The following is a 26,718-nucleotide window of genomic DNA, read 5'->3' on the forward strand; positions in this document are numbered from 1 at the left end:
TGGAGTGACAATGCTACGTGCCGAAACTTCCCTAAAGTGTTTCATCGTAAATGAATTCTATTTTACACTGATACAAATCAATCAGATCATGAATTTTGAATATCAAACGGTTAAACAAAGCAAGATCAGTCCAATGGTCAAAAACATCGCAATTCAAAAACTTGATTAAGAAAAATTTCTTGGATTATTACGGACGAACTATATTACTTACACAACCACTTGGTGTCAAAACAGTTATTCATTTCCATACAAAGACACCTTAGGTGGACATAGATCCAGTGATGATAAAGTACATTGTTGGCCTTAATTTTGGAGTTTCAAGCAAACAAGAGCTTGCTAGCTTGATGATAAAAAACAAAACATCTTTTACTTCATCTTCTGTTGGAATAAAGAGAAGAGAAGACAAAGAGAAACAACTTGCTGAAAATTATACAAACTAGTATGAGTTTATTGTTAATATAACTAGTATGGGTCTTTATTGTTGTTTATCTTTTATGGGTTTTATTGTTATTTTAACTAGTATGGACTTTTATTGTTGTTTATCTTTTATATTTGTATATATAGACATGAAGATTGTAGAGGGTAGATCATCAAAGAAAAAAATTCAAAAATCTTTCTTCATTTTTGTAACACCCCTCAAAAATTTTCCTAAGATTCGGGCCTTCTTTGTACACGTGTGGGGCCCATCGTATTTATTTCAAAGTACGTGCTTGAGTTAAGATGAGTCCCTGAGGAGTTTAAGAGCGTTGGAGGTGATGTGGGGTCATTGAGGACCCCTAGGACCGAGCTAAGTCCAAAAGATCCATCGTGGCTAAGTTCAGGACGAGTTCACGTAAGGGTCGACTTTCAATGACCCTATCGTTTGAAAGACTTCAATCCGGGTGGCCCACTACCTATCAAATTAAAGGTCATCGAGTCTTCTTTCCAACGCTACCAAGAACGTAGATTTTGGAGTTCGGGGCCAAAAGATATGACGATCCGAAGACGAACTAGCACGATAGGGATTTCATTTTGGCCTGGGTTACCACTGCTGGGGAAATGGCCCTGGAGCCATTAGGGCGCGATGCACCACTATCGCGCCAGGAACATGCCTCAGTAGTTTGGTCCCTAGCGCGACGCGCCACTAAAAGTGTGTAGGGTTTTTCAGGTCAAATTCCCAGAATTTGGAGCAATAGGCTTGGCGCTGTAAGGGCGCGACGCGCCACTATCGCTCCAGGAACATGCCTCAGTAGTTTGGTCCCTGGCGTGATGCGCCACTAAAAGCTGTGCAGGTTTTAGGCGTGATTGGCCTTGGCGCTGTAAGGGCGCGACGCGCCAAGGGCGTTTTAGCCTATTTTCAAAACATTTTGAGGAGGGGCAATTTGGGAACTTACCCAATTATATATGTAGCCCTTGGTCTTTTGGGAACTCATTTGGCAGCCCCCACTCTCTCTCTAAAAAGCCCTAGGAGCTCTCCCTTCTCTCTTCTCTTCTTCTCCATTTCCAACCAAAAAGGAGTCCAAGAGCTTCAAGACCTCAAGCTTCCATTGAAGACCCAACCACAAGGTTTTCTTCAAGTCTTTACTAAGGTATGTAAGGCTAACCAAAACATGGGTTGAGTCCACCCATGTGCCCTATTCTTGTGTTGAGGTTAGATATCCAGGAAAATGGAGTTTCTTGGTATGATATATGTTTGAATGAGTTTTGTTTCCATCTTATTTAAGTATTTATGTGCCAATGTTGTTGAGCTAAGAGATTCCTAAAATGAGCCCTTATGTAAGTATGAGATGATGAGGAAATGAGTTGCTAAATATGTTTTGTTGGTCTTGTTAATTAAATAGATTCTATAAAGTATACTATTTTCTTAAAAATGTTGCCTATTATAAAAATGTCGATTTGAAGTCTTGGAAATGTGATGAGTCACAAAGATTTTTCCCAACTAGATGGAGGTAATGATTGATTTTATATCTAGATGATGTTATATATGTGCATTTAAAGCTTCCTTGAAGATATGATTGAGATTGAGCATTGAGATTGAGATTTGATTGTAATAGAGTTGATGAGTTGACAAGGTTGTCATGAGACTTGTGATATGAGTTGATGGAGTTTTATGAGCATTGAGTCTTGGGAGTAGTATCGAGCACCGAATTGGGCAATGGTATAGTCCATACTCGAACTCAATACCTGTGTTGCCAAACGTAGGGGGAATTGAACCGTTAAAGTCGGATGCTTCCCCGAGAGCTTTTGTCCTAACATTATAGGACCTGGTTGGATTGGATCCATGAGTGTTCGTCGTTCATGCCCTGGCAAGGTATGAACGGGCGTGGTAACAACGTTGTTTCGTTGTACCTTCACTGGCTCATAAGTGTTGGTTGTCGGTTAAGAGAAACTCCCAAATAAGTTTTGATAGCACTCTGAGTTAGATTGAGTTGAATTGTATATGATTGGTCCAGTCTAAATCATACTCTTGTTTAGACTTAGGACATTTGATTGAGTTGTCATTCCTGTTGAGTTGAGCTCCCGAGTTGGTTGATTTATTCTTCCTTGATGTTCGTTGTATTCGGCCATTTTACATACTTGTACATTCCATGTACTGACGCCATTTGGACTGCATCGTTTCATGATGTAGAGACAGGTACTAGAGATCATCAACCGGCGCTCCGTTGAAGATCCACTTACACTTCCAGCTAGTCGGTGAGTCCTCCTAGTTCCCGGAGGATATTGGGCCTTCCTGTACAGTTTTTTATTGTCTTTCCTTTATTTAGATTGTCGGTAGCCATGGGCTTGTCATTGGCACCTTTTAGACTTGAATAGAGGCTTCATAGACTGAGATGTGAGGAGGTCGAGCGGTCATCTTGAGGATTCCTATTTTGATTATCGTCTTGATTGTAAATGTTTGGCCTTCGGCCCTTATGATATGAGAAGTATTTCTTAAATTGAGTTTTCTGCTAATAGAATGTGCTTGAATGAATAAGTGACTATACTAAGTGGTTCGCTTGGAGGTCAGAAATGGCCTTCAGGTGCCGGTTACGCCTAGGGTACCCTCCCGGGGCGTGACAAACATGGTATCATAGCACAGAGTTCAAGTGTCCTAGGGAGTCTATGAAGCCGTGTCTAGTAGAGTCTTGCTTATGGGTGTGTTGTGGACCACACTTATGAGCAGGAGGCTATAGGACATTAGGAATTGTTTCACTTCCTTCATACTCTGAATTCGTGCGATGGAGTTGAACTCCATGAAACTTCCTTTCTAATTCGTGCGTTCACACGTTACAGATAATGCCTCCTAAATGTATCGCTAGACAGAGGAATATTGATAATGCAGGGATGCCACAGTCAGAGGCATGCCCAGCAAGAGCTAGAGGCCGACCCGCGAGATATGCGGAGGCACCTCAAATGCCATCTACTCCACCTGCACCCACATCAGAAGCTGAGTTTCGAGGGGCAATTGTCATGCTCACTCAACTAATGGCCGCCCGAAGCGGCAATCAAAGTTCGCCGACTCTCAGCTCTAGTTCCCAAGATCCATCTGCTACCACTAGAATTAGAGACTTTCTGAGGATGAACCCACCGGCATTTACGGGTTCTAAGGTTGATGAAGATCCCCAGAATTTCATTGATGAAATATGGAAGATTCTAAAAGTTATGCACGCTACAGAAATCGAGGGGGTCGAGTTGGTGTCTTATCAACTCAAAGATGTGGCAAACATTTGGTATAACCAGTGGGAGCAGAGTAGGGGTGAAGATGCTGAACCTGCTAGATGGGATGAATTCGAGGGAGTTTTTCTTGACCACTTCTTTCCCTGAGAATTGAGGGAAGCGAAGGTGGAGGAATTTGTTAATCTGAAGCAGGAAGGTATGTCGGTTAAGGAGTATGGCCTAAGCTTCATCCAGCTGTCCAGGTATGCTCTAGAAATGATTCCTGATGTGAGGTCGAAGATGAGAAAGTTCGTCTCTGGATTAGGGAGGCATGTGAAGAAGGAATGCAAGGCAGCATTGTTGATCTCGGATATAGACCTTTCCAGATTAATGGTGTATGCTCAACAGGTAGAGGAGGAGAAGAGGAAAGACAGAGAAGAGCACCTGAGCAAAAAGGCAAGGTCATCTGGGCATGAGAATGAGCAGAGGCAAAACAAGGGCAACAGGTCCTTCTTCCAGAAGAGGCCCTCCACCTATGCCTCATCTACCGCTAGCGCACCGATGCCACAGGACAGGTATGATTGGCAGGGACAAAGTCGCCAGAATTTCAGACCCCAGGTTTCTCAATCCCCGGCCAGTGTAAGTCAGGGTTCGAAGGGAAAGCCACCATGCGGCAAGTGTGGTAGGCTCCACTTGGGAGAATGCAGAGCAGGAAGAGTGGGTTGCTATAAGTGCGGCCAAATAGGCCATCTTCTGAGGGAGTGTCCAACATGGGGAATAGGGCCCAGTCCTCTGCCATCGCACCACCAACTAGAGGAAATCAGAGGGGCGCTACTCCAGGTACGAGTAGAGGTACAAACCGCCTATATGCCATGGGTAGTCGCCTAGATCAGGAGAACTCTCCAAACGTCGTGATGGGTATGATTCGAGTCTCTTCATTTGATTGTTATGTATTTGATGGATCCAGGTGCCACCTTATCTTTTGTAACTCCCTATGTGGCTAGTAAGTTCAATAAAATCTCTGAACGTCTTCTTGAGCCCTTTTGTGTGGCCACTCCTGTCGGTGATTCTATCTTAACTGAGAGAGTCTATAGAGATTGCACTGTGTCAATTCATCACAGGGACACCTTGGCTGACTTGGTTGAGTTAGACATGGTTGATTTCGACGTGATCCTTGGTATGGACTGGCTTTATGTCTACTATGCCTCTATTGATTGTAGAACTCAAATTGTCATATTCAAATTCCCGAATGAGGCTGTTATAGAATGGAGGGGTAGTCCTATTGCGCCTAAGGGTAAGTTTATTTCATACCTTAGGGCCAGGAAGCTAATCTCAAAAGGGTGTATCTATCACCTTGTCCGAGTGAAAGATGACAGCATTGAGTCTCCATCCCTTGAGTTGGTTTCGATTGTCAACGAGTTTCCGAACGTCTTTCTTGAAGATCTGCCTGGAGTCCCTCCTGATAGGGAGATCGACTTCGGGATTGATGTTCTTCCTGATACCCAACCTATCTCAATTCCCCCATATAGAATGGCTCCGGCCGAGTTGAAGGAGTTGAAGGAGCAGCTGAAGGACTTGTTAGATAAGGGATTTATTAGGCCGAGTGTCTCGTCATGGGGTGCTCCGATCCTATTTGTGCGAAAGAAGGATGGGTCCCTTAGAATGTGTATCGACTACAGGCAGTTGAATAAAGTCACTATGAAGAACAAATACCCTCTCCCCAGAATAGATGACTTATTCGACCAACTTCAAGGTGCCACTTGCTTCTCAAAGATAGACTTGAGATCCGGCTACCACCAGTTGAAGGTGAGAGAATGCAATGTTCCGAAGACTGCTTTCCAGACTCGTTATGGCCACTTTGAATTTTTGGTCATGTCTTTTAGGTTGACTAATGCTCCCGCTGCTTTTATGGATCTTATGAACCGGGTATTCAAACCGTACCTTGATATGTTTGTGATTGTATTCATAGATGATATTCTGGTTTACTCCAAGAATGAAGAGAAGCACGCCTATCATCTTAGAGTTGTTCTACAAACTTTGAGGGACCAGGTATTGTATGCAAAGTTCTCTAAATATGAATTTTGGCTTGCATCGGTGGCCTTCTTAGGCCACATTGTATCTGGAGATGGTATTCAGGTAGATGCTCAGAAAATAGAAGCTGTGAAAAATTGGCCTAGACCCACATCCCCAACAGAGATAAGGAGCTTTCTGGGCTTGGTCGGGTACTATCGAAGGTTTGTAGAGGGATTCTCATCCATATCATCACCATTGACTAAGCTGACCCAAAAGAAGGCTAAGTTCCAATGGTCTGATGCTTGTGAGGAGAGTTTCCAGAAATTAAAGACCAAGCTAACCACTGCTCCTGTTCTAACCTTGCCCGATGGAACAAAAGGTTTTGTGATTTATTGTGATGCCTCCAGGATTGGTTTGGAGTGTGTGTTGATGCAAATGGGGAAGGTGATAGCCTATGCTTCAAGACAACTTAAGCTTCATGAGAGGAATTACCCAACTCATGACCTTGAGCTGGCAGCTGTGGTGTTTGCACTTAAAATCTGGCGCCACTACCTGTATGGAGTGCATATCGATGTATTCACCGATCACAAGAGCTTGCAATACGTCTTTAGCCAAAAGGAACTCAACCTTAGGCAAAGGAGATGGCTTGAGCTACTCAAGGACTATGATATGAGCATCCTCTACCATCCAGGTAAAGCTAATGTTGTTGATGATGCTCTTAGCGGGTTGTCCATGGGTAGCACTAGCCACGTGGAGGAAGGAAAGAGGGAATTGGCGAAGGAGGTACACAGATTAGCCCGATTGGGAGTTCATTTGGAAGAGAATAATGAAGGCGGAGTTACCATTCAGGATGGGTCTACGTCCTCACTTGTGGCAGAGGTGAAGGAGAAGCAAGACCAAGATCCCTTCCTTCTCTAATTGAAGGGAGGCGTTCACAAACAAGAGGTAATGGTTTTTACCCAAGGGGGAGATGGTGTGTTACGGTACCAAAATAGATTGTGCGTGCCGGATGTTGATGATGTTCGAGAGAGGATTATGGCCGAAGTGCATAGTTCTAGATACTCTATTCATCCGGGTTCCACAAAAATGTACCCTGACTTGAGGGAGATCTACTGGTGGAGCGGGATGAAGAAGGATATTGCGGAATTCGTTTCCAAATGCCCGAATTGTCAACAAGTGAAGGTTGAGCATCAGAGACCATGTGGTCTAGCCCAAAACATAGAAATTTCAGAATGGAAGTGGGAGATGATCAACATGGGCTTTATTACAGGCTTGCCAAAATCCCGAAAGCAACATGATTCCATTTGGGTAATTGTGGATAGAATGACGAAATCAGCTCACTTCTTGGCGGTTAAGACTACTGACACCGCAGAAGATTATTCAAAGTTGTATATACAGGAGATCGTCAGATTGCATGGGGTCCCTTTGTCTATCATCTCAGATAAAGGAGCTCAATTCACTTCCCAATTTTGGAAATCCTTTCAGAAGGGATTAGGTTCGAGGGTGAACTTTAGTACAGCCTTCCATCCCCAGACAGATAGCCAAGAAGAGCGCACAATTCAAACATTAGAGGATATGTTGAGGGCGTGTGTGCTTGACTTCAAGGGAAATTGGGATGATCACTTGCCTCTCATAGAGTTTGCGTATAACAATAGCTACCATGCAAGCATTCAAATGGCTCCTTATAAAGCCTTATATGAGAAGAGGTGTAGATCGCCCATTGGGTGGTTTGAAGTTGGTGAAGCCGAGTTGATTGGGCCTGACCTCGTCCATCAAGCTATGGAGAAGGTACGAGTTATCCGGGAGAGGCTAAAGACAGCCCAAAGTCGCTAAAAATCTTACACCGATGTAAGGAGGAGAGACTTAGAGTTTGAGGTGGATGATTGGGTGTATTTGAAAGTGTCACCCATGAAGAGGGTCATGAGGTTTGGAAAGAAGGGGAAACTTAGTCCTCGATACATTGGCTCGTACCAAATTTTGAGGTGGATCGGGAGTGTCGCTTATGAGCTGGACCTACCCTCAGAACTAGCTTCTATTCATCCGGTGTTCCACGTTTCAATGTTGAAAAAGTGCTTGGGCGATCCCTCGTTGGTAGTCCCTATTGAAAGCGTTGGAATTAAGGATAACTTATCCTATGAGGAGGTCCCAATCCAAATCCTTGATCGCCAAATCCGCAAATTAAGGAACAAGGAGGTCGCCTCAATCAAAGTCTTGTAGAGGAATCAATTTGTTGAGGAAGCCACGTGGGAAGCGGAGGAAGCCATGAAGTCTAAATACCCACATCTATTCGTGCCTACCGAGGAGAGCATTGAAGGTAATGACTACTTCCTTGACTCGAATTCATTCGTACCTTTTTGAGTTTTGATTGATATTTGATTGAGAATTTGATTGATTGAATGACTGAATTTTGATTGTGATTTGTACCCCGAGTCTATTCTTGGTTGCTCGTCATTCGAGGATGAATGATCCCAAGGGGGAGATAATATAACACCCCTCAAAATTTTTCCTAAGATTCAGGCCTTCTTTGTACACGTGTGGGGCCCAACATATTTATTTCGAAATACGTGCTTGAGTTAAGATGAGTCCCTGAGGAGTTTAAGAGCGTTGGAGGTGATGTGGGGTCATTGAGGACCCCTAGGACCGAGCTAAGTCCAAAAGATCCGTCGTGGCTAAGTTCAGGACGAGTTCACGTAAGGGTCGACTTTCAATGACCCTATCGTTTGAAAGACTTCAATCCGGGTGGCCCATGAGCTATCAAATTAAAGGTCATCTAGTCTTCTTTCCAACGCCACCAAGAACGTAGATTTTGGAGTTCGGGGCCAAAAGATATGACGATCCGAAGACGAACTAGCACGACAGGGACTTCATTTTGGCCTGGGTTACCACTGCTGGGGAAATGGCCCTGGCGCCATAAGGGCGCGATGCGCCAGGAACATGCCTCAGTAGTTTGGTCCCTGGCGCGATGCGCAACGAAAAGTGTGCAGGGTTTTTCAGGCCAAATTCCCAGAATTTAGAGCAATAGGCTTGGCGTTGTAAGGGCGCGACGCGCCACTATCGCGCCAGGAACATGCCTCAGTAGTTTGGTCCCTGGCGCGACGCGCCACTAAAAGCTGTGCAGGTTTTAGGCGTGATTGGCCTGGGCGCTGTAAGGGCGCGACGCGCCACTATCGCGCCAAGGGCGTTTTAGCCTATTTTCAAAACATTTTGAGGAGGGGCAATTTGGGAACTTACCCAATTATATATGTAGCCCTTGGTCTTTTGGGAACTCATTTGGCAGCCCCCACTCTCTCTCTAAAAAGCCCTAGGAGCTCTCCCTTCTCTCTTCTCTTCTTCTCCATTTCCAACCAAAAAGGAGTCCAAGAGCTTCAAGACCTCAAGCTTCCATTGAAGACCCAACCACAAGGTTTTCTTCAAGTCTTTACTAAGGTATGTAAGGCTAACCAAAACATGGGTTGAGTCCACCCATGTTCCCTATTCTTGTGTTGAGGTTAGATATCCATGAAAATGGAGTTTCTTGGTATGATACATGTTTGAATGAGTTTTGTTTCCATCTTATTTAAGTATTTATGTGCTAATGTTGTTAAGCTAAGAGATTCCTAAAATGAGCCCTTATGTAAGTATGAGATGATGAGGAAATGAGTTGCTAAATATGTTTTGTTGGTCTTGTTAATTATATAGATTCTATAAAGTATACTATTTTCTTAAAAATGTTGCCTATTATAAAAATGTCGATTTGAAGTCTTGGAAATGTGATGAGTCACAAAGATTTTTCCTAACTAGATGGAGGTAATGATTGATTTTATATCTAGATAATGTTATATATGTGCATTTAAAGCTTCCTTGAAGATATGATTGAGATTGAGCATTGAGATTGAGATTTGATTGTAATAGAGTTGATGAGTTGACAAGGTTGTCATGAGACTTGTGATATGAGTTGAGTTGATGGAGGTTTATGAGCATTGAGTCTTGGGAGAAGTATCGAGCACCGAATTGGGCAAGAGTATAGTCCATACTCAAACTCAATACCTGTGTTGCCAAACGTAGGGGGATTGAACCGTTAAAGTCGGATGCTTCCCCGAGAGCTTTTGTCCTGACATTATAAGACCTGGTTGGATTGGATCCATGAGTGTTCGTCGTTCATGCCCTGGCAAGGTATGAACGGGCGTGGTAACGATGATGTTTCATTGTACCTTCATTGGCTCATAAGTGTTGGTTGTCGGTTAAGAGAAACTCCCAAATAAGTTTTGATAGCACTCTGAGTTAGATTGAGTTGAATTGTATATGATTGGTCCAGTCTAAATCATACTCTTGTTTAGACTTAGGACATTTGATTGAGTTGTCATTCCTATTGAGTTGAGCTCCCGAGTTGGTTGATTTATTCTTCCTTGATGTTCATTGTATTCGGCCATTTTATATACTCGTACATTCCATGTACTGACGCCATTTGGCCTGCATCGTTTTATGATGCAGAGACAGGTACTAGAGATCATCAACCGGCGCTCCGTTGAAGATCCACTTACACTTCCAGCTAGTCGGTGAGTCCTCCTAGTTCCCGGAGGATATTGGGCCTTCCTGTACAGTTTTTTATTGTCTTTTCTTTATTTAGATTGTCGGTAGCCATGGGCTTGTCATTGGCACCTTTTAGACTTGAATAGAGGCTTCATAGACTGAGATGTGAGGAGGTCGAGCGGTCATCTTGAGGATTCCTATTTTGATTATCGTCTTGATTGTAAATGTTTGGCCTTCGGCCCTTATGATATGAGAAGTATTTCTTAAATTGAATTTTCTGCTAATAGAATGTGCTTGAATGAATAAGTGAATGTACTAAGTGGTTCACTCAGAGGTCAAAAATAGCCTTCGGGTGCCGGTTACGCCTAGGGTACCTTCCCGGGGCGTGACAATTTTATACTTTCTTTCATAGTATCAGAGCAGCTGTAAGATCCAAATCTTTTCTTTATTTTTGTCCTTTCAATCCAAATGGAAACCACATCATAATCATCTGAGGGAAACTCTTCTTCATTTGCAGTAATGGATTGTAGCAGTCCATATTACCTTCATCCATCAGATTCTCTAGGAATAAATCTTGTGAATTTCGTTTTTTATGGAACTAGTTTTGCTACGTGGAGAAGGTCCATCATTATTTCTCTATCAGCTAAGAACAAGATGAGTTTTATTGATGGTTCTGCCGAAATACCATCTGCTGATACACCTGAGTTCAAGTTTTGGACTAGGTGTAGTAACATGGTGATTTCTTGGTTGCTTAACTCTCTTTCAAAAGAAATTGCAGGAAGTGTGATATACTCTAAATCTGCTAAAGATCTCTGGACTGATCTTCATGACAGGTTTGGTTAGTCCAATGAAGCTCAACTCTATCACCTTTAAAAAGGCCTCACAGATCTGATGCAAGGAACAACTGATGTAGCAGGATATTTCACAAGAATCAAGAGGATTTGGGATGAGCTGGATGCTCTCTCCAGCGGAGAAATATGTTCTTGCAACTGCACCTGTGGAGGAAAGAAGAAAGTAGTCAAATCTAAGTAGGACGAAAGATTGATCTAATTTCTAATGGGACTTAATGATGTTTATGCAGCAGTAAGAAGCAACATACTCATGATGTCACCTCTCACAAATGTGAATCATGCGTACTGTCTCCTCATTCAAGATGAGAAACAGAGAGAGGCATATGTTAATCCTAACTTTCGAGGTGACACATCTTCATTTCTTGCAATACATCAGAATTTCTCAGGTCAGAGATACAACAATACTGATTGTAGAGCAAGAAACTACAACAACAATCTGTATTGCACAAATTATAAGAAATCAGGGCACTCAATTGCAAAATGCTACAGAATAATAGGTTATCCACCTGATTTTAAGTTCACCAAGGGGTCAAAATCACAACCAAACAACAAAGGGAACTCTATGGCTAATGCAGTGACAATAGTTGGATACTCAGGTTACGCAACAAATGGGAAACAAGCAAATAGACCTGCGGCACAGGAGAACTATGGTGGTTTAGAAGAAAAGTTTCAGAATGCACAGATTGGAGATGTGCCATTTGCATAAAGTGAGGTTTCAGCTAACATGGTGCACTGTTTTTCTGGTAACACTTTCAGTGATCCAAGACTATATCAAACTCATGCTAACTCTAGCTACTGGATATTAGATTCAGGAGCTTCTACTCATATGTCTTTTGACCCTACTTTCTTTACTATACACTTCTGTCTTCTCCTATTTATGTCAAGCTCCCAAATTCTTTCAGGGTAAGGGTGACATATGGAGGAACTATCACTCTTCTTCATAATTTGCTACTAAAGAATGTTTTTTTTGTCCCTTTTTTTAAAATTAATTTGATATCAGTTCATCAATTCTGCAAACAATTCTATTGCACTCTAAATTTTTCTTCCATTTGTTGTGTTATGTAGGGCCATTCAATGAGGACCCCTCTGGTTATTGGTGAAGCAAAGGATGAGATCTATATCATGAATACTACTTCAGGTCTACAAAGTCTTGCCAAGTCTAGTTCTAAATTGATGTTTTACTCTCCAGTTGTAGTTCTTTTCCTAGATCTTTTTCTATTCCAGTAAATAATAGGGATGATGTAAAATTATGGCACATTAGATTGGGCCACATGCCTTTTGATTCAATGAAAAACATCAGTTCCTCTTCTTCCTTTTCTCATTTTGATCACAAATGTGATATATGCCCTATTGCTAGACAAACTAAATTGCCATTCCCTTCTAGTTGCATCAAAACTAAGGCAATTTTTGAGTTAATTCATGTGGACACTTGGGGACCCTATAAATCATCTACCTACAATGGATACAAGTATTTTCTTACTATTATAGATGATTTTAGTAGAGCAACTTGGACTTACCTCTTGAGTACTAAAAGTAATGCTTTTAATACACTAAAGAACTACCTAGCTTACACTGAAAGACAATTTGGGGCTAAGATAAAAATGATAAGGTCAGATAATGCTCTTGAGTTAGGCAGTGGAGTGATTCTTTCAGAATATTTTCTCTCAAGAGGAATCATCCACCAAACTTCTTGCACTGCCTCTCCACAACAGAATGGAGTTGTGGAAAGGAAACACAGACACCTTTTGGAGACTTCTAGAGCTTTATTACACCAATCTAAAGAGCCTATTTGCTACTAGGGTGATTGTTTATTGACCGCAACGTTTCTAATAAATAGGTTTCCCTCATCTGTGCTCAAAGGAAAAACACCTTTTGAATTGATTTTTGGAACTTCTCCTTCATACAAGTTTTTGAGAAGTTTTGGATGTTTGTGTTTTGTTTCAACCCCTTCACATAACAGACCCAAATTTGCTCCTAGGGCAGTCCCTTGTATATTTCTTGGATATCCTGCAGGGAAGAAAGGGTATAAAGTCATAGAAATGAATTCTAAGAAAATCATCATTTCAAGGGATGTAGTTTTTCATGAAACTACATTTCCTTTTCACACTCAAACTCCTTCTACTCCTATTTTCACTACAACCACAGCTGATTTAGGATCATCTATTTCTTCTTCTCATACCCTATCTCCATTGGTTTCTACCCCTGATGAATCTGATTCCTTAGGGTCCATTCCTTGTGATTCTAGCTCACTTCCTTTATTTAGCTCATCTATTGATGTTCCTCCACCTTCCCCAAGTCTATCTTACTCATCTAATAGTCTTCCAACTCATGATGTGAATCCCGTCTCTATTGCACCTGAAAGAAGATCAGAGAGGGTTCCTAAAAGGCTTGTGTATCTAGGTGAGTATGTTTGCAACTCAGTTTATCTCACTGATCTTTCCACTTCATGTTTTACTGATCCCATTGATCCTCATATTTTCTCCTTTGCTGCTTTATCTATCTCTAATCAACAGGTCTTGAATGCAATTTCAAGTATAAGTGAGCCAAAGAATTATTCCCAGGCAACTATGGATCCTGGTTGGTTAAAAGCTATGTACACTGAATTTGAGGCATTAAATTCCAACAACACTTGGGAAATTGTGAGTCTACCTCCAAATAAGAAAGCTTTACCCTGTAAATGGGTTTACAAAGTAAAGCACAAAGTAGATGGATCTATAGAGAGATTAAAGGCAAGATTGGTGGTAAGGGGAGACATCCAAAGAGAAGGCATCGACTTCAATGAAACGTATTCTCCTGTTGTCAAAATGACAACAATAAGATGCTTACTTGCAGTAGCAGTCAAGAGAGGTTGGAATATATCTCAACTAGATGTCAATAATGCCTTTTTGCATGGTGAATTTCAAGAAGAGGTGTATATGAAATTTCCTCCGGGTATGGAATCTTCTAATCCTAACTTAGTTTGCAAACTAAAAAAATCTTTGTATGGATTGAGACAAGCCTCAAGACAATGGTATGCAAAATTAGGGACTGCTCTTAATTTCAAAGGCTATGTTTCATCTCTAAATGATTACTCTTTATTCTACAAGCACTTAGGTCACTCAGTTTCTTTAGTTGTAGTCTATGTCGACGATATAATTATTACTGGAAATGATTCTATAGAGTTGTCTAACCTCAAGCAATTTTTGGACACTGAATTTAAGATAAAAGACCTAGGAAGCTTACATTATTTCCTTGGATTGGAGGTGGTACGAGAAGACCATGGTCTGATAGTGAATCAGAGGAAATTCACTCTTGAACTTTTGTTTGAGTACAACTGTGATGACTTAGCTAAAGTACCTTCTCCACTTGATCCTTCGCAAAAACTCTCTGCTGATGAAGGGACACCACTCACAGATCCTTTTTCCTATCGAAGATTGATCGGAAAACTCAACTATTTAACTCACACTCATCCAGATTTAGCCTTTACGGTTCAGCATTTGTCACAGTATATGCAGTCCCCAAGGTTACCTCATTACGATGCTGCAATTCGTGTTCTTCGATATCTTCGAAAATTTCCAGGTCAAGGATTGTTCTTCAGTATCAATCCTTCTTTTTCCATTCTTGCTTTCTGCGATGCCGATTGGGCCTCATGTATGGATATAAGAAGATCTATCAGCGGGTATTTTATAAGCATGGATGGCTCTCCAATTTCTTGGAAATCCAAGAAATAAATTTCAGTATCACTTTCATCTGCGGAAGCAGAATATAGATCAATGCGACGAGTTATTGCTGAAGTCACATGGTTGAATCGTCTTCTTCGAGATCTATCAGCTCCGCCTAAACTACCAATCCCGGTCCATTCTGATAGTCAATCGGCACTCTACATTGCTAGAAACCCTATGTTTCATGAACGCACAAAGCACGTCGAACTTGACTGCCACTTTGTGCACCAACAGTTCACTACAGGTATCATTTCTCTAAATTTCGTTCCATCTGCATCTCCAGTTGCAGATATGTAACACCTTAACTTTTTTTGCACTAAGATTCGAACCATTCTTTATGTACTTATAAGATCAAACTCGAAGGGTTCAAATTGTATATATGATCTATGATTGATTCATAAGTATTTAAAATATATTAGATGTGATTTAGGGTCATAAGGGATCCCAAAAAAATCAAGCCAAGTCCAAATAATTCATTTCGGCTAAGTTTCCGAATGAGTTAGTATAAGGGTCAACTTCAAACGACCATATCTCCTAAAATATAACGAACTGGGTGTTCCATAACCTATCAAATTAAAGGTATTTGAGTCTTCTTTCCAACGCCACCAAGATTGTATTTTTCCGAGTTCAAAGTCAAAAGTTATGCTTGATCGAACAGAGAAGACCTACAACGAATTTTGGCCGATTTTTCAGATTTTGTAGGGATATTTTGGTAAAATTACCTAATATCTATATACATAACTGGACGCATTTTGGATCATAATTTTAGTCTTTTTCCTCTCCAAACAACCCAAATCTTTATCCCCTTCTCTCTCAAATTATCTCCAATAAAATCCTCTCAAACTCAAGGATTCAAGTTTTCTTTTGAAGATCTAACATCAAGGTTTCTTCAAAATCTACACTAAGGTATGTAAGGCTACTAAAAAAATGGATTAAATTCACCATGTGCCCTATATCTTCTTTGAGATTGAATTTTCATAAGAATTGGGTTTTCTTGATAGATTTATCTCCTAATGAGTTCATACATCTATTAACTTGATTTTGTTATGTTGATATTGATAAGTTGAGAAATTGATAAATGTTTCATGTTTGATATGAGTTGATTGATATAAGTTGTTATATATATTTTGTTATGTCTAAGAGTTGATTGATATAAGTTGTTATACATATTTTGTTATGTCTAAAAGTTGATTGATATGAGATGTTATACATATTTTGTTATGTCTAAGAGTTGATTGATATGAGTTGTTAAACATATTTTTGTTATATTAGCAATAGATAATTAACTTGCAGTAACTTAGAAATCCGTTGTTACGTTACAGTTTAATTCAATTACCAAATGATGGAACATAGAAAGAATACTAAAATATTGGTTAGGATGTTTTCATTAGTTTAACACCTTCACAGATCCAAATTGTTAGAAATAAGATGGGGACAATATTTGATTAACCTTTTAGTTAGCATGAATCCAATTTCTGTGAGTTGATGCCTCAATGGAATTCCATTAGCATCATGAAATTAAATTATATTTAAGAAAAAGTTATATTCCTATTAGTATATTCATATAATACTTCCACTTTGATATATTCTAATAATATAGAAAAAGCTAACTTTATCATTTATTTCCTAATTTCACGTGAAGTATTTGGTTTGGTTTGGTTTGGGAAAACTTGGATAGTTATTAAATAATAATGTTTGGCAAAAGAACACTATGGAAAGACATTCTTTCTAGTCAAAGGTGATGACAGAAAGTAAAGTAAGCAATATTCTTGAGATTGGTCAAGAGGCTTGATTTGGGATAGAATTGATGAATTGACAAAGGTCTAAATGAGACTGGTCGATATGATTAGATTGAATTGATTGGATAGGGTTTTATGAGCTTTGAGTCTTGGGAGGAGTATCGAGCACCGAATTGGATAAGAGTAAGTAATAAATCGAATCCAATAACTATGTCGCCAAACGTAGGAAGGAATTGGACCGTTAAAGTCAGATGTTTTCCAAATTACTGTCCTGATATAATAGGACTTGATTGGTTATGAATTTATGATTTGTTGATTCGTTCGTACCCTGGCAAGGTATGAACGGACGTGGCAACAACGTCGGCTTGTTGTACTATCACTGGCTCATAAGTGATGGTTGTCGGATAAGAGAAACTCTCATATAGGTCTTGATAGTACTCTGAGTCGGATTGGGATGAATTGGGCTTGATTGTATGTGATTGGTCCTGTCTAAATTATATTTTGTTTAGACTCAGAACATCTTGATTGAGTTGTACCTTCTCCTGAGTTAAGATTCTGAGTTGATTTGATCCCACCTTGATGTATGTTTCATTCGACCATTTTATATACTCGTACATTCCACGTACAGACGCCATTTGGTCTACATCGTTTCATGATGCAGAGACAGGTACTAGAGATCATCAACAGGCGCATCGTTGAAGATCTATTCACTTCCAACTAGTTGGTGAGTCCTCCTTGTTTTCGGAGGATACCGCAGTTATCTTTTCAGCTTTGAGTTAGTTTTCCTTTATTTTGATTTGTGGTAGCCATGAATTTGTCATTGACACCTCTTATATTATTGATAGAGGCTTCATAGACTAGAGTGTGGATGATGTTGAATTGTTTCGTTGTGACTAGTTTTATTTTTTCTAGTTGTTGAATGGAGATGTGGTTGGCCTTTGGCTTTATTATGAATAGTATTCTTATGATTTGAGTCTTCCACTAATAGAGTGTAACTAAATGAACGTGTGATTGGATCAAGTGGTTCGCTTGAAGGCCAGAAATGGTTTTTGAGTGCCGGCCACGTCTAGAGTACCTTCCCGGGGCTTGACAAACTTGATATCAGAGCACAGAGTTCAAGAGTCCTAGGGAGTCTATGAAGCCGTGTCAAGTAGAGTCCTGCTTATGGGTATGTTATGCACCACACTTATAATCAGAAGGTTATAAGACATTAGGAATTATTTCACTTCTTTCATACTCTGAACTCATGCGATAGAGTTAAACTCTATAAGACTTTCTTTTTAATTCGTGCGTTTATGCGTTGCAGATAATGCCTCCTAAATGTATTGCCAGTCAAAGAAATGCTGATAACACAGAGATTCCACCATAAAAAATGCGCCCACCGAGGACTAGAGGCCGACCTGCAAGATATGCTGAGGCACCTCAAGTGCCTACTACTTTGCCTGCACCAACTTCAGAAGCAGATTTTCAAGGATTGATTGTTATGCTCACTCAATTAGTGGCTGCCCGCAATGGTAACCAGAGTTCGCTAACTCTTAGTTCTAGTTCTCAAGAGCCATCTGCTGCCACGAGGATTAGAGATTTTCTGAGAATGAATCCACCGATATTCACGGGTTCCAAGGTTGATGAAGACCCCCAGAATTTTATTGATGAGATGTGGAAGATCTTGAAAGCGATGCATGCTACGGAGATCGAAGGGGTTGAGTTGGTGTCTTATCAGCTCAAGGATGTAGCAAACATCTGGTATAACTAGTGGGAACAAAGTAGAGGTGAGGATGCTGAGCCTGCTATTTGGGATGAGTTTGAGAGAGCCTTTCTTGATCACTTCTTTCCCAGAGAATTGAGGGAAGAAAAAGTAGAAGAGTTTGTGAATTTGAAACAAGAGGGTATGACAGTTAAGGAGTATAGTCTAAGGTTCATCCAGCTGTCAAGATATGCTCCAGAGATGATCCCAGATATGAGGTCAAAGATGAGAAAATTTGTCTCCGGATTGGGAAGGCATGTGAAGAAGGAGTGCAAAGCAGCATTGTTGATCTCTGACATGGATATTTCCAGATTAATGGTATATGCTCAGTAAGTAGAGGATGAGAAGAGGAAAGACAAGGAGGAGCATTTGATCAATAAGGCAAAATCAGCTAGATATGAGAGTGAACAAAGGTAGAAAAAGGGCAATAGGTCTTTTTTTCAGAAAAGGTCTTTCAAATATGCCCCAACTGCGGTAAGTGCACCTGTGCCACATAACAGGAATGATCGACAGGGACAGAGTCACCAAAATTTTAGATCCCAGGGATCTCAATCCCAAGCTAGCGTGGGTCAAGGTTCGAAGGGAAAGCCACCATACGGCAAATGCGGTAACTCCATTTGGGAGAATACAGAGAGGGAAAGGATGGTTGTTATGAATGTGGCCAAGTGGGCCATTTTCAGAGGGAGTGTCCGACATGGGGAAACAAAGCCCAGTATTCTACCACTACACCACCGGTTAGAGATAATCAAAGGGGCACTACATTAGGTACGAGCGGAGGTACAAACCGTCTGTATGCCATGGGTAGTCGCCAAGATTAGGAGAACTCCCCAAATGATATAACGGGTATGATTCGAGTCTTTACTCTTGATTGTTATGTTTTGATGGATCCGGGTGCCACACTATCTTTTGTGTCTCCTTATGTGGCTAGTAAATTTGGTAAAATTCTTAAGTGTCTTCTAGAACCCTTTAGTGTAACTACTCCTATTGGTGATTCTGTCTTAGCTGAGAGAGTCTATAGAGATTGTACCATGTCAATCTATCACAGGGATACCCTAGTTGACTTAGCTGAGTTGGACATGGTTGATTTTGATGTGATTCTTGGCATGAACTGGCTTTATGTCTGTTATGCCTTTATTGATTGTAGGACTCGGATTGTTAAGTTCAAATTTCCCAATGAGGCTATCATAGAGTGGAAGGGTAATCCTATCATGTCTAAGGGTAAATTCATTTCCTACCTTAGGGCTAGAAAGTTAATCTCAAAAGGGTGTATTTATCATATCGTGCGAGTGAAAGATGATAGTGTTGAGTCTCCATCCCTTGAGTCAGTTCCGATTGTCAATGAGTTTCCTGAAGTCTTTCCTGAAGATCAGCCCAGAGTACCTCCTGATAGGGAGATCGACTTTGGGATTGATGTCCTTCTTGATACGCAACCTATCTCTATCCCTCCATATAGAATGGCTCCTGCTGAGTTGAAAGAGTTGAAAGAACAGTTGAAGGATTTGTTAGACAAAGGATTCATTAGACCGAGTGTCTCACCTTGGGGCGCTCCTGTCCTATTCGTGCAAAAGAAAGATGAGTATCTTAGAATGTGTATTGATTACAGGCAACTAAACAAGGTCACCATAAAGAACAAATACCCTCTTCCCAGAATAGATGATTTATTCGACCAACTTCAGGGTGCCACTTGTTTCTCAAAGATAGACCTAAGGTCAGGTTACCATCAGTTGAAGGTGAGGGAGTGTGATGTCCCAAAGACATCTTTTCATACCCGTTACGGCCATTTTGAGTTTTTGGTTATGTCATTTGGGTTGACTAATGCCCCTACAGCTTTTATGGATCTCATGAATCGAGTATTTAAGCCATACCTTGATATGTTTGTGATTGTCTTCATTGATGATATTTTGGTTTACTCCAAAAATGAGGAGGAGCACGCCTATCATCTTAGAGTCATCTTGCAAGTTCTAAAAGACCAGGTATTGTATGCAAAATTCTCCAAATGTGAATTTTAGCTTGCATCAGTGGCTTTTCTAGGCTACATTATATCGGGAGATGGTATTCAGGTTGATACTCAGAAGATTGAGGCAGTGAAAAATTAGCCCAGACTCACGTCCCCAATAGATATACGAAGCTTCTTGGGTTTGGCTGGCTATTATCGAAGGTTTGTAGAGGGATTTTCATCCATATCATCACCATTAACTAAGCTGACCCAAAAGAAGGCCAAGTTCCAATGGTCCGATGCTTGCGAGGAGAGTTTCCAGAAACTGAAGACCAAGCTGACCACTGCTCCTGTTTTGACCTTGCCTGATGGAACAGAGGATTTTGTAATCTACTGTGATGCATCTAGAGTGGGTTTGGGATGTGTGTTGATGCAGAGAGGAAAGATGATAGCCTATGCTTTAAGACAGCTTAAGATTCATGAAAGAAATTACCCAACTCATGACCTTGAGTTGGCAGCTATTGTATTTGCTCTTAAAATTTAGCGTCACTACTTGTATGAAGTGCATGTTGATGTGTTCACTGATCATAAGAGTTTGCAATACGTCTTCAGCCAGAAAGAACTCAACCTGAGGCAGAGAAGATGGCTAGAGTTGCTCAAGGATTATGACATGAGCATTCTCTACCACCCAGGTAAAGCTAATGTTGTTGCAGATGCTCTTAGTAGATTATCTATGGGTAGCAATGCCCATATAGAGAAGGGAAAGAAAGAATTGGCTAAAGAGGTGCATAGATTAGCTAGATTGGGAGTTCAACTTGAGGAAAATAATGAAGGTGGACTTAATGTTCAGAATGGGCCTACATCCTCCCTTGTGGTAGAGGTAAAAGAGAAGCAATACCAAGATTCCGTTCTCCTTCAGTTGAAAGAGGTTGTTCACAAACAAAAGGTGATGGTTTTCACCAAAGGGGGAGATGGTGTGTTGAGGTACCAAAATAGATTGTGTGTCCCTGATGTTGATGATGTTCGAGAAAGGATTATGGTTGAAGCACATAGTTCCAGATACTGTATTCATCCTGGTTCTATAAAGATGTATCATTACTTGAGGTAAGTCTATTGGTGGAGTGGAATGAAGAGAGATATCGCTGAATTTGTTTCCAAGTGCCCGAATTGCCAATAGGTTAAAGTTGAGCATCAAAGGCCATGTGGGTTAGCTGAAAATATAGAGATTCCAGAATGGAAGTGGGAGATGATCAATATGGATTTTATTACAGGTTTGCCAAGGTCCCGAAAACAACATGATTCGATTTGGGTAATTGTGGATAGGATGACTAAATCAGCTCGCTTCTTGGCAGTTAAGACTACTGACACCGCAGAAGATTATGCAAAATTGTATATTCAGGAGATTGTCAGATTGCATGGGGTTCCCTTGTCTATCATCTCAGACAGAGGAGCTCAATTCACTTCCCAATTTTGGAGATCCTTTCAGAAAGGACTAGGTTCAAAGGTGAATCTTAGTACAACCTTTCATCCTAGACAGATGGCCAAGCAGAGCGCACCATCCAGACATTAGAGGATATGTTGAGGGCATGTGTACTTAACTTCAAAGGAAATTGGGATGATCATTTACCTCTCATAGAGTTTGCATACAATAACAATTACCATGCAAGTATTCAAATGGCTCCCTACGAAGCTTTGTATGGGAGGAGGTGTAGATCACCAATTGGGTGGTTTGAAGTTGGCGAAGTTGAGTTGATTGGGCCTGATTTTGTTCACCAAGCTATGGATAAGGTGAAGGTTATTCGAGATAGGATAAAAACAGCCCAAAGCCGCCAGAAATCTTACACCGATGTGAGAAGAAGAGACTTAGAGTCTGAGGTAGATGATTAGGTGTACTTGAAAGTGTCACCCATGAAGGGCGAGGGTTGGAAGGAAAGGAAAGCTTAGTCCTCGATACATTGGCCCTTACCAGATTGTGAGGAGGATTAGTAGTGTCGCTTATGAGTTGGAGTTACCTTCTGATCTAGCCGTCATTCATCCGGTATTTCACATATTAATGTTGAAGAAGTGCTTGGGCGATCCTTCGTTGGTAGTCCCTATTGATAGTATTGGAGTTAAGGATAGCTTGTCCTATGAAGAAATTCCGGTCCAAATTCTTGATCGTCAGGTTCGCAAATTAAGGACCAAGGAGATTGCCTCAGTCAAAGTCTTGTGAAGAAATCAATTTATGGATGAAGCCACATGGAAGCTGAGGAAGATATGAAATCCAAATATCCGCATCTATTCGTGCCTATCGATGAGAATGTTGAAGGTAATGTCCAAATTCTTGATTTGAATTAGTATGTCCATTTTTGAGTTTGAATAGTAAATTATTTTGAGGAGTTGATTGGTTGAATGATTGAGTTCTGATTTTGGTTTGTACCTCGAATACATCCTTGGTTTACTCATCATTCGAGGACGAATGATCCCAAGGAGGAGATAATGTAACACCCCAACTTTTTTTTCACTAAGATTCGAATCATTCTTCATGTACGTATAAGATCGAACTCGAAGGCTTCAAATTTTATATATGATCTATGATTGATTCATAAGTATTTAAAATATATTAGATGTGATTTAGGGTCATAAGGGATCCCAAAAAAATCAAGCCAAGTCCAAAGAATTCATTTCGGCTAAGTTTTCGAATGAGTTAGTATAAGGGTCAACTTCAAACGACCATATCTCCTAAATTATAACGAACTGGGTGTCCCATAACCTATCAAATTAAAGGTCTTTGAGTCTTCTTTCCAACGCCACCAAGATTGTATTTTTCCGAGTTTGGAGTCAAAAGTTATGCTTGATCGAACAGAGAAGACCTGCAGCGAATTTTGGCCCATTTTCCAGATTTTGTAGGGATATTTTGGTAAAATTACCTAATATCTATATACATAACTGGACGCGTTTTGGATTATAATTTCAGTCTTTTTCCTCTCCAAACAACCCAAATCTTTATCCCCTTCTCTCTCAAATTATCTCCAATAAAATCCTCTCAAACTCAAGGATTCAAGTTTTCTTTTGAAGATCTAACATCAAGGTTTCTTCAAAATCTACACTAAGGTATGTAAGGCTACTAAAAACATGGATTAAATTCACCATGTGCCCTACATCTTCTTTGAGATTGAATTTTCATAAGAATTGGGTTTTCTTGATAGATTTATGTCCTAACGAGTTCATACATTTATTAACTTGATTTTGTTATGTTGATATTGATAAGTTGAGAAATTGATAAATGTTTCATGTTTGATATGAGTTGATTGATATGAGTTGTTATACATATTTTGTTATGTCTAAGAGTTGATTGATATAAGTTGTTATACATATTTTGTTATGTCTAAGAGTTGACTGATATGAGATGTTATACATATTTTGTTATGTCTAAGAGTTGATTGATATGAGTTGTTAAACATATTTTTGTTATATTAGCAATAGATAATTAACTTGCAGTAACTTAGAAATCCGTTGTTACGTTACAGTTTAATTCAATTACCAAATGATGGAACATAGAAAGAATACTAAAATGTTGGTTAGGATGTTTTCATTAGTTTAACACCTTCACAGATCCAAATTGTTAGAAATAAGATGGGGACAATATTTGATTAACCTTTTAGTTAGCATGAATCCAATTTCTGTGAGTTGATGCCTCAATGGAATTCCATTAGCATCATGAAATTAAATTATATTTAAGAAAAAGTTATATTCCTATTAGTATATTCATATAATACTTCCACTTTGATATATTCTAATAATATAGAAAAAGCTAACTTTATCATTTATTTCCTAATTTCACGTGAAGTGTTTGGCTTGGTTTGGTTTGGGAAAACTTGAATAGTTATTAAATAATAATGTTTGGCAAAAGAACACTATGGAAAGACATTCTTTCTAGTCAAAGGTGATGACAGAAAGTAAAGTAAGCAATATTCTTGAGATTTCCTAAAAATAATAATAAAAAAGAGATATAGACTAGGCCATTGTCTTTTAGATACCTTTAAAATATATATATATATATATATATATATATAAGATTGGAGTTGATTGGATAATATGATTGGTCAAGAGGCTTGATTTGGGATAGAATTGATGAATTGACAAAGGTCCAAATGAGACTGGTCGATATGATTAGATTGAATTGATTGGATAGGGTTTTATGAGCTTTGAGTCTTGGGAGGAGTATCGAGCACCGAATTGGGTAAGAGTAAGTAATAAATCGAATCCAATAACTATGTCGCCAAACGTAGGAAGGAATTGGACCGTTAAAGTCAGATGTTTTCCAAATTACTGTCCTGATATAATAGGACTTGATTGGTTATGAATTTATGATTTGTTGATTCGTTCGTACCCTGGCAAGGTATGAACGGACGTGGCAACAACGTCGGCTTGTTGTACTATCACTGGCTCATAAGTGATGGTTGTCGGATAAGAGAAACTCTCATATAGGTCTTGATAGTACTCTGAGTCGGATTGGGATGAATTGGGCTTGATTGTATGTGATTGGTCCTGTCTAAATTATATTTTGTTTAGACTCAGAACATCTTGATTGAGTTGTACCTTCTCCTGAGTTAAGATTCTGAGTTGATTTGATCCCACCTTGATGTATGTTTCATTCGGCCATTTTATATACTCGTACATTCCACGTACAGACGTCATTTGGTCTGCATCGTTTCATAATGCAGAGACAGGTACTAGAGATCATCAACAGGCGCATCGTTGAAGATCTATTCACTTCCAGCTAGTTGGTGAGTCCTCCTTGTTTTCGGAGGATACCGCAGTTATCTTTTCAGCTTTGAGTTAGTTTTCCTTTATTTTGATTTGTGGTAGCCATGAATTTGTCATTGACACCTCTTATATTATTGATAGAGGCTTCATAGACTAGAGTGTGGATGATGTTGACTTGTTTCGTTGTGACTAGTTTTATTTTTTCTAGTTGTTGAATGGAGATGTGGTTGGCCTTTGGCTTTATTATGAATAGTATTCTTACGATTTGAGTCTTCCGCTAATAGAGTGTAACTGAATGAAAGTGTGATTGGACCAAGTGGTTCGCTTGAAGGCCAGAAATGTTTTTCGAGTGCCGGCCACGTCTAGGGTACCCTCCCGGGGCGTGACAAGATATCTTCACAAAGCCTTTATCAGGACCAGCTCACAATACCATTCTTCGCAAGTTGGGGGTTAATTCTCTCCCCTCCAACTTGAGGGGGGATGTTGGAATAAAGAGAAGAGAAGACAAAGAGAAACAATTTGCTGAAAATTATGCAAACTTGTATGGGTTTATTGTTAATATAACTAGTATGAGTATTTATTGTTGTTTATCTTTTATGGGTTTTATTGTTATTTTAACTAGTATGGGCTTTTATTGTTGTTCATCTTTTATATTTGTATATATAGACATGAAAATTGTAGAGGGTAGATCATCAAAGAAAAAAATTCAAAAATCTGTCTTTCATTTTATACTTTCTTTCATCTTCAGGATATGGAAGACATTCATCTAGCAAATCACTAAGCTGCACATGATCTATAGTCGATGAATTTGCTAGTGCAGTAATATATTCTCCGAGATGCTATCCTTTGATTATCTCCAATGCTAATACTCCAAAGCTATAGACATCACACATTTCCATAACCTTCATTGTATATGCAAGCTCTGAAACAACACAATTTCCAAAAGAGTATTAACAATTTAAACGTGCAAATGAGACAAACAGTATAGAGTGTTTGTCTATAGTTCATGATGTTTGAAAAAGGAGAAAAAATTAAGTTGAACCTACCAGGTGCAACATAGCCATATGTGCCTGCAAGCGCAGTGCAATTGGATGAGTCAGGCTTGAGAAGCTTAGCTATGCCAAAATCTGAAACACGAGCTTCATACTTGGAATCAAGCAAAACATTACTGATTGATAAGTCTCGATGAACAATCGGTGGTGAACAGTCCTGGTGCATGTAAGATAAATCAAAAGCAACACCCTTGATGATATTCACCCTAGTAAGCCAATCCAATTTCTTGGACTCAACTTCATTGCTCAAAATACTAGATAAACTCCCCCTCTCCACATACTCGTAAACCAAGAACGAATGTTTTGCATTTGAACAATAGCCGTAGAGGTTCACAATGTTCCAGTGCTTAATCCCAGTCAATGCCTTTACTTCATTCATGAAGCTTTTGGGATGTGCATTCTCAAATGAAGAATGAAGTCTCTTCACAGCTATATTCCTTAATGATGGAAGGTTTACCTTGTAAACGTTCCCGTGTCCTCCTTGCCCAATGCAAAATTTTTCATCAAACTCTTCTGTGGCGTTTAAGATGTCCCTGTACAATGCCTTTCCATCTAACATGGATATCGAAAGCCAACCATCACCATCCCGTCTTTCAACATCTCTTACTCTCCTTTTATTACACATAAAGAAAACACCACTGAAAACACAAAGCAGTACTAGTGCTCCCATAACAGGAAGTACAGTGATGAGGATGAGTCTATCTCTTCGCCATTGAGTGCTTCTTCACCACAGAAGACGGCCTTTCGCAGGGCTGGAGTCCTGTTACATTGCCGCAAAGACCTTTGTTAACTTCTAATGAAGCATTCAT

General features: G+C 39.9%; 1 pseudogene; it reads right to left on the reverse strand.

Annotated features, from left to right (window-relative positions):
* Nucleotides 1-259: 259 nt before the first annotated feature.
* Nucleotides 260-26,718, reverse strand: LOC129903504 (MDIS1-interacting receptor like kinase 2-like; annotated as a pseudogene).

This window comes from Solanum dulcamara, chromosome 9 (genome assembly GCF_947179165.1).
Source record: "Solanum dulcamara chromosome 9, daSolDulc1.2, whole genome shotgun sequence".
In the NCBI taxonomy this organism is placed as follows: domain Eukaryota; kingdom Viridiplantae; phylum Streptophyta; class Magnoliopsida; order Solanales; family Solanaceae; genus Solanum; species Solanum dulcamara.